Here is a 7,867-nt window from a genome sequence, read left to right as displayed (position 1 = left end):
ATGTGCCCGTGTGCTCCTGGGATACCTTTCCCTCTGGCTGCACAGCACAGGTCTGCAGAAGAAGCTCCTGGGACACTCAGCACTGCTAACAGGTGAGTTAGTGATGTTAGATCTGCTGATCCCTGGGCATTGCACTCTTCCATTGTTAGGGTCACTTACAACTGAAAAGGTCACTGTCTCACGGAGACACGCAGCCACCCTGCTCTAGACCACTGTTTCCCATTGTAAAATTCCTGCATTTTAGGAGGCCTGGGTGCTACACTCTGTTCACAAGACTGGGATGCTACTCAAAGTTAGAGAAAGCTGTGTCTCAATTCCTAAACAGCAAAACAGAAAAATAAGAGCTGCCTTACTGAAATTTTGGCATCTGAATTAAACAGATTCTGAAATATGTATTGTAATCTCTCATGCATATTAATGGTAACCATATCAACTTCCTTTCTCTTAGTAAAATATTTCTTCCTTCAATCTCCAGGTCCGTGGTTATTTCTGTTTAATCTTCTCTCCATATGGATTTGATGATAGAGCTGTCTAGAAAACTTAAGCATCCATTCATTAGAAAAAGTTCTTGTTTTCCCTTATCTTCTTAGGGTCATTTCTTTCTGGCTGCAGTAATGTATTCATGATACTGAGAACACAACTGGCATACAGAAATGGAGCTTGACTTTCATCCCTTGATGAACAATGTGTTGTGTTTTTATATGCTTACTTAGTGAGTATCATCTGTGAAGTAGATAAGCTCCACCATGATTATTTCTTTTCTTGCTGATTTTATAAACGTTTAATGTATTACTCATTTGATCACTTTCAGATATACACATTGCAGAGACAGGCACTATGGCTCTTGCCTGTAGTTGGGGCTAGCATAGACCCACACAGGCAGGCTCTGGGTTTGCTACTGCAGTCCCTGTAAGACCCCATAAACCCTACTTTGTTAAATCTGTGGGCCGTGTTCTCCTGGTATCCTCTACCTTTCTAGATGCCACTTGCTTTTAATGCTATAATTGAGCGGAGTGTGCTGTTTGCCATGGTTTTGTGGTTATTATCTGGTTGGTTGGCCTATTGTTCTGTCCTTCCTTCCTTGTTCAAATTGGGGGTTTTAGGATTTGCTGGGTGGACATGAGATAAGTCCCCAAGAGCTCTCTCCTTTTATCTGCTCTCCTCATGAGATGTGAAGTAACTTTGCCAACTGCAGCAATCTTGGTTAACTCTAAGGACTTAGACTATATCATCCTGCGCTTTCCTGGATTCTTATGAGTTCATGTTCTTTTTATTTTCTGCCTTTGAACGTTAGTTGGTGTTTGTCCCTTATACCTTCCCCTCTCTCTGAGCAGAGATTGATTTCTTTACTTTTCTGTATCCTTGACATCTTTGTAACTGAAGGAGACATTTAAACGGTCTTTTTTTGGCTTCAGTTACTGAAGTTGTGACATTTTGAAAAGCCCTTATTGTTTTATCACCTGTGCAGCTGTTCTTTGATAACACAGAACACAAACTTCTGGGTTCCTGCTACACTACCATGACTTTGACTCTTGTCTTCTTGGATGCTATTATGAAGTCTTCCAATCTCGAATATTTTAACCAGAGCCCTTACTTTACCTTGCTGCTCATGAATCCTTCTTTAAACCCTCTGTTATTCCAGAAGTGTTTGCTGAACACAATTGTAAAATTAGATGTGCGTAAAATTTTATTCTGCATATTTTTATGAATTCTGCCAGTCCCACCTGCCTTCAGATTAAAAAAATATAATAATAATTTTATTGCATTTATGGAAGATTTATTTTAAATAACAATTCATTGCTGGAATGTTATTTACTTTATATTCTTATTCATTTCATGAGATGTGGTGGTCTTAAGAGATGGTGTGAAATTACACAGCAGGGCAGTGGTAATGAGGGGTTAGGCAATGCTTGTAATTCCTCCTGGAACACTGAATCTCTGGCAGTCCTGATTCTCCAGAGGGCTTTTGAGGTTTTCTGTGGTGCACTACAGCACTGGGTTTTCAGGTGCCTGCAGTAGATTTGCCCTTTCTCCACACACTTGGCCTTCTTCAGTCTGTCAATTATCCTTTTAGTAACAGCAGCTTTTTGTTTCACAATGTTGGAGTGCTTACCGACTAAACTTATTAAAATTATTGAAAACTGCTTTTTCCCATTTATTTTTCCTGCCCATGTAGTTTGTGGCTAGTTGCATGCTCCTACCTTTGGCATGTCTTTTAGTTTATTAAAGATAACAAGAGAAAATAAAAAAGAATGTTCGAAATTCAGATCCTGGAGCTGGAGAGATGGCTCAGTGGTTAAGAGCACTGGATGCTCTTGCAGAGGCCCTGGGATTCAATTCCCAGCACCAAGCATGGTAGTCTACAATCATTTGTAACTTTAGTTCCAGAGGATCTGATGCTCTCTTGTAGTCTATTTTTAAACAGTTAAAACACTCATACACGTGAAATAAAAATATCAAATTTCAAACAAAATTCAGATCTCAGCTATTCCTCAGTTCCTAATCAACATTCCCAAAATTAATTAACAAGTAAATCCACATAATAATCCACACCAGTTGTAAGAAGGGAGTGTGTGGACGGGTGGTGGTGGTACACACCTTTAATCCCAGCACTCGGGAGGCAGAGGCAGGCTGATCTTTGTGAGTTCGAGGCCAGCCTGGTCTACAAGAGCTAGTTCGAGGACAGGAACCAAAAAGCTACGGAGAAACCCTGTCTCAAAAATCCAAAAAAAAAAGAAGAAGAAGGGAGTGTGTGCATTTCTTCACGGAAGCTTAGGAATACACAAGAAAACATTAGAGAAATCCTGAAGAACAACAGATGTAGTTGTGTGGTGGGGAGTTGGAGTCAAAGGCTAACTCTTCATTTAGTGTTCATAAAGTTTTTCAAAATTGAATTGTCTGGAAGAAAATGCCATGCTAGTGTACAAAGTGGCAAGAGCTGGGAAGGCATACATCAGGAACAAGTCTCCCCTCATTGCATCTGTAATTGCCACCGAATCTTCTGTTTTCCAGGTGCATCAGAGAGATAGTAAACAGTGAAATCCTCCAGCTCCTGGAGAGTAAGGTGGTGCAGGGCGGAAATCCTCCAGCTCCCCCAGAGAGAGGGGGTACAGGGCCGAAATCCTCCAGTTCTCCAGGAGAGGTAAAATCTTCTAGCTCTCCCTGAGAGAAGTAGAACAGGGCTACTTCAGTTTCCCACAGAGAGAGATGGTACACTACACAGCTAAAATCCCTGTCTAAAACTCAGCCCACCCTTCCGCCTCAACCCCTCACCCCAAGTGACTTCATTGTGAGTACAGCTTTTCTGAACAGAAGGTAAAGGCCTTGTGGGCAGTGCATTCCTGAGACTCACCCAGGGTTTGCCTGGTCATATATGTCAGAGGTTTGTTCTTAATATTTTTAGGATTGTGTCTGCATTTCTTTCTTTAGTGTTGGAGAATTTTCTGCTACACTTTAATTGAATAAATTGTGTTTTCAGACTATCTCAGCTCTTTTGTCTCTTGGGTTCCTAAGTTTTGTTTCTTTAATGTGTCCCAGAGTTCTTGGAAATTTGGGGTATATTCATTATTTTTCTTTCTTCCCATGTTTCAGATTATATTATTTTACACGTTTGAAATCCACTCTGCCTGGTCATGTCTGTTAATGATGCTTCCCCACTGTGCTTTATTTGATTGCTTGATTTCTCCATTGCCAACCTTTATATCTGGTTTATTTTCAGAGTCTCAATTTTCTTGCTGAGTTTTTCTTCACATAATTCTCTCGCCTAGGTCCTGAATTGATTTCCTTGCTTTGTTCATCTGCTAATTTGAGTCCTATCTGTTTTCATTGAACCTTTTTTTTCAGAGGGGCAGTCTGAACCTGTCTCCTGGCATTCCAGCTGTCTGCTTATCTTTGGTGTCCACTCCTGAGGAGCTGTGACCTTGCAGGTGTGTTGCAGTGTGTGCTTGTCTTGTAGATCGGTGATTATCCGTGTGCTCTGTGCATCTGATGTGAAGGATGTGTTTTCTAACTTTTATTTTCCCTTCTTTTTTTGTGTCAGACGAGTTCTCCTAATGAGCTGGCTTCACTTGGATTTATGTATCTCCTGGCGACTTAGCCAGAAAAGCGCCTGCATTACCAGCCATAATGACTTAACAGTCTGCCCAGTGTTGACTTCTAGTAGAAGACACTGGTGAACTTTACATGAATCACCAGCAGACTTCAGTGACAGCTGCACTAAGCACTGCTTGGAAGAAATGTATTGCCTTTGAGCTAATATTTAAAGAGCAAAATGAGTACTGAAAGGGACAGAGCAACAGAAGTGCTAAAATGAAAATGAGAAAGGACGCATGTGGGTCATCGTTATGCACACTAGAGAGACTGTTAGGAAGGTCAAGGACAGTCATAAATCCACTGACAGCAAAATTAAATTAAAACACAATAACATACCAAAGTACAAAACCACAAATAATAATAGAAAATTAAACATATGTCTTTTGGATGTGCTGTGGATGTTGAACCCATGAACTCACAGCAGTAGTGGGTACCTACAATAGCGTGCATGAACTTGGGCTCATCTTCATTCCGTCATGGATGGGAGAAGGACTGATGAGACCCCCGTCACTCCAGAAGGAACTGTAAGCAGAGTTCATGCCTGCCTGCAAGAGTCAGTATATTCTTCTGAGGTGTAGCCACTAGTCAGGTGCCTTGCACTGGTAAATAACCTCCCGCTCATGCTAATGCAAACAACTCTAGTTAAATCCAGGAGAGCACATACAAAAAGACATGAAGGTAGGAATGGGAGTTGTCAGAAAGAAGAGGGGAAGGGAGAGGAGAAGATAGTGGGGAATATAATCAATATATTATATGCAATTATAAATAAAAATTAAAAAAATTAGAATTAGTACTAACACGAAGTTGAAGGCATCATGCACGCAGTCAAGTTTTTTAATCTCATCTGTGTGATGTGGTTCCCCTCTCAGTCTTCATAGATGGTCAGAAGGTTGATGGTCTGATTAATCTAAACCAGTTATGTCAGTGTGTCCTTCCAGATGAGGATTTCTGTGACCAAGACCACTTTCTGCTAGAATTTCCAGATACAAACTCTTCTACTGGCAAGTCGCACCTTGTCCCTGGAGTCTGGGGACCTCTGCACACAAATCTTTCTCTGACTAATGCTCTTAGGGTACATGGAAAGACTGAACAACTGACTTTACCTTCGGTCATCTTTTTCCTTGTGGTTCTGGGCATTAAACCTAGGGTGTTAGCTTATGGGGTAAGCGCTCTACCACTGAGTTACCGTTGCCGTGCTGAGTTCACCATTGTTGAGCTTCCATGGTATGTATGGTGCCAGTTCCCACAGCACGTGTTTTGTGATACAGTGTTCCTCTTCTAGGTAATGGAGGGGAGAGGGCCTTCTCTAACTTAATTCTACCAGTCTCAGCTTCAGGTTCTTACTTCACATTCTGTTTCCTTCTCCAGTGCCTGCTCTGCTTCTGCTGGGTCTCTGTGCATGCCCAATCTAGCCTCTGGCTGCATTACTGAAGCCTGGATTTTCTCTCCCTCCAGCTCTGGCATGTGGCGAGTTTAGTGGCTACCACTCACCGCTGATTGGACATTTAGCGGTTTCTAATTCCCATTTTAGTTGATTTCTGTTTTTGCTTGCTTGTTTGTTTTTTTGTCTTTGTCTTATGTGAATAGGATCTATTGTGTTTCTGCCTTAAATCTTTGTCACATAAACACATCTCCTAATCTGACATCTCACCCAGAAGTCCTGTGGTAGCTTTAGAGCCTCAACTTAAACTTCCTAGGAACAGATTTTCCAGAATCCCCTTCCCTGTGTGGCTCTGCTTCAGGGTTGGACATGAAGGAACAGAGTATAGAAGTCTTGGAAGACTGGAGTAATACAGTATTTATGTTTTATATGACTCTGAAGATCTGGGTCCCAGGCAGTTCTCTCAGCTTCACCTTCAGTAGGAATAGCTCAGGCTGGACAGCTCATACGCTGTCAGTTCTGTGTGTAGCATGTGGCCCAATTGCATGACTTCTTCTGAAGTTCACCCAAACAAGAGAGACTGAGGAAGCAAGGAGGTTTGTCCTTCTAGATTCCAATTGTCTTTTGGTCTCATTGTACTTTCACACAACTCAGTAGCCCAGTACTGCCCTCATGCAGCTGTCCTTCCCAGCTGCTGGTCTAGCTACCTTCAGTGCCTCAGGTTCAGTGCCAGATGCAAACGTAAAGATTTGCAGGCATTACCCAGTCACCTCCAGTAATTTTATGGTTGAATTCCTTATATTAATATCTGACTACTTCAGTCATAATGGTAATTTTCACAAGGAAATTATTTAGTTTTTTATTCTGGATACCTAGGTATGCACTATTACCACCTTAAAGGGAAACTAGCCCTTTAAATAATTATGACGCAAGCTTCCAAGCTGTAGGAAACACTATATATGTTTTTTTCTGATCTAATTTTAATAATTTTAAATATATTCAAGAAAATGTATTGTAATAAGTTGCCTACAATGATTATATCCAGATTCTGTAGAAGGGTGTTTTACTTAGAAACATACTTCTGATGGAGATTGCAGATGAATCAGCCATGATTAGGACCTTCTTGTCTGGGATGTGCAGGTGTGCTTCTCAGCTGGGCTCCCTGAGAGAGGCTGTGCTCATGGAGCGCCCACATTTATTCCTCTTGTGCTGTCATTTCAAATACAGTGAGCCGGTTCCCAGAGAGACATAAATAATTCATGGGATGTTCCAGCTGTGAGGCTAAAATGATCAGGCTGATGGACTTTGCTGGATTCTGCAAGAAGATGGAATAGTGGCCGCTGACTCCTTTCATTCTGACAAGATGAAGAGAACTGGGCAATAAGGAAAACCATCTCTGCACTCAGAGAGTTATGCCAGTAAAGATGGTGCAGGATCTGCTGTGTCTCCTATGAATGTACTAGGGTGACTTCTTCCTCTTTCTTCCTGCTTGGGCTGGTTGGACGTCAGTCACTTTCTGGTCTGCAATTAAAAAAGCACATACTGTCTTTACCGGACAGTATGGCTAGCCAATTAAATTACACAGAAAGGATAAAGAATGTTTCTAATAGGACCAACTTCCAAGCCCAATACAAACTTGGTATATACCCAAATAGCACCTTAGAGTCCATGGGAGAGCCTGCACCTGTTCTGTCAAGAGCATAGAGGAGGAATACAACCCTCCTATGTGATGTGAATGAAACAGTTTAGGATTAGATTATTTTAACACCTAGACAAACCTAATTGAAGACACATTCTGCTTGCTTTTGTCTAATCCCTGTATCCCCTCAGGTCCATGTGATTTACTGCATGCCTGAGGCAATGCTTTCTGCTTAACATATCCTTAGCTATATGTGAAACACCCATACCAGAGGAGGCCAAGGCCACCAACACGAAGAACAGGCTGTGGGGAGGCACGCAGGATATGTCCCTCTGTACCAGTGTGTGCTTTGCCTCAGCTCAGTATTCAATGAGTCCTTGGCAGTGTGCATGTGCGCCCCCTGTATTTCTTACATTGACTCAAGCAGAAACAGAATCATAGGTCACAGGTTCCTTGTTTGGAGGGAAAAAGTGTAGCTACCCACGGACTTTTACTTGCTTCCTGTCTGTCTTGGTAGTTAAAAGAGGCAACACTTAAAGGGAGAATGGGAAAATCTGTCCCTCCTGAGCTTGATGCTGTTTTGCACACATGGGTGTTGTTCAGTGGGAATATTCAGGTGACCCAAAGTCAGATTCATCATGAGCCGTGTGCAATCTTTAATGCCTTACAGATTGTTGTTGTATGTTTACTTCTCTCCATCCTTTGTCTAATAAAGAAGAAGTCACACCAGTGTGTGCATTTTTCTGTGAAACACT

At 41.8% G+C, this 7,867-nt stretch overlaps 1 pseudogene; it reads left to right on the top strand.

Annotated features, from left to right (window-relative positions):
* LOC121434897 overlaps positions 1–7,867 on the top strand; it is a 56,465-nt pseudogene continuing 48,598 nt past the window's right edge.

The sequence above is a fragment of the Microtus oregoni genome, unplaced genomic scaffold, assembly GCF_018167655.1.
Source record: "Microtus oregoni isolate MIOR12 unplaced genomic scaffold, Mior012 000045F_ref0000178, whole genome shotgun sequence".
In the NCBI taxonomy this organism is placed as follows: Eukaryota; Metazoa; Chordata; class Mammalia; order Rodentia; family Cricetidae; genus Microtus; species Microtus oregoni.
Note: the sequence above shows the minus strand (reverse complement) of the source record. Positions and strands in the feature narration are given on the sequence as shown.